Here is a 1,531-nt window from a genome sequence, read left to right as displayed (position 1 = left end):
TATCACCTTCATCCCCGCCCCCACTCACCTATTGTACTCTATGCTACTCTCTCCCCACCCCTACCCTCCTCTAGCTTATCTCTCCATGTTTCAGGCTCTCTGCCTTTATTCCTGATGAAGGACTTTTGCCCGAAACGTCGATTTCGCTGCTCCTTGGATGCTGCCTGAACTGCTGTGCTCTTCCAGCACCACTAATCCATGAATGTTAAACTGCATAGCAACTACCTAATATTTCAGAAGAGATAGTGATATAACTGCACTTTCCTGGTCAAATTGAGCAATGCAAAAACAAAATAATGGGGATGCCAAAAATGTGATCATTGACCCAATTTTAAAATACTTTTTAATGGAAAATAATTATCACTGCAGGCCAGCATTTTTTGTGCCTCCCTAAACTTTCCTTCAGAAGGTGGTAAAGAGCTGCATTTCTGAACCACAGTCTACCCAGTGTAAGTAAACTCACAGTTTCTGATCGTAGTCAAGTATTATGCCTCGCTTTGGTCACCAAGACATAATTGAACTGCAGAACCTGTGCAGATAACCAGTGGTGAGGCTGATGTCTGCTGTCAAGGGTCTGAAATATGAGAAAAAAGTTGTTGGTCTGAAGCTGTCTGTAAGGTAAATATTTCTTCAAACTATGGAGGTATGATAAGAAATAAGCTGTACTCCTATGAAATGCTTTGGAATATTTAATTACATTAAATACCCTCAGCAACAATTATTATAAAAGCTCCGTTTAGGGATGATATTAGTTAATTTTTCTGCATACAGAATACTTGGAGAAGAGTGAGTACATTAAAATAGCAATGAGCTGGTGGAAAAGATATTTCTTTCTGGAAAATCAGCCAAAATGAACCAAGTGAAGTGGTGTCAATCCTCAAGCCTAATTATATGCTTTTCTTTATTGGATAGAGCACTGAATATAGGAGTTGGGAGGTCATGTTGTGGCTGGACATGACATTGGTTTGGCCACTTTTGGAATATTGTATGCAATTCTGGTCTCCCTCCTATCAGAAGGATTAGATTAGATTCCCTACAGTATGGCAACAGGCCTGTTGGCCCACCAACCCGCCGAAGAGTAACCCACCCAGACCCATTCTGCTATATTTACCCCTGATTAATGTATCTAACCTGCACATCCCTGAACACTATGGGCAATTTAACATGGCCAATTCACCCAACCTGCACATCTTTGGATTGTGGGAGGAAACCAAAGCACCTGGGGGAAACCCACGCAGACATGGGGAGAATGTGCAAACTCCACACAGGAAGTCACCCAAGGCAGGAATCAAACCCATGTCCTTGGCGCTGTGAGGCAGCAGTGCTAACCACTGAGCAACCATGCCGCCCCCACACTGATGTTGTGAAACTTGAAAGGATTCAGAAAAGATTTACAAGGATGTGGCCAGGATTGGAGGATTTGAGCTGTAGGGAGAGGCTGAATAGGCCGGGGCTATTTTCTCTGGAGCATTGGAGGCTGTGGGGTGACCATATAGAGGTTTATAAAATTATGAGGGGCATGGATAGGGTA

The sequence above is a fragment of the Chiloscyllium plagiosum genome, chromosome 1, assembly GCF_004010195.1.
Source record: "Chiloscyllium plagiosum isolate BGI_BamShark_2017 chromosome 1, ASM401019v2, whole genome shotgun sequence".
NCBI classification, from domain to species: domain Eukaryota; kingdom Metazoa; phylum Chordata; class Chondrichthyes; order Orectolobiformes; family Hemiscylliidae; genus Chiloscyllium; species Chiloscyllium plagiosum.
Note: the sequence above shows the minus strand (reverse complement) of the source record.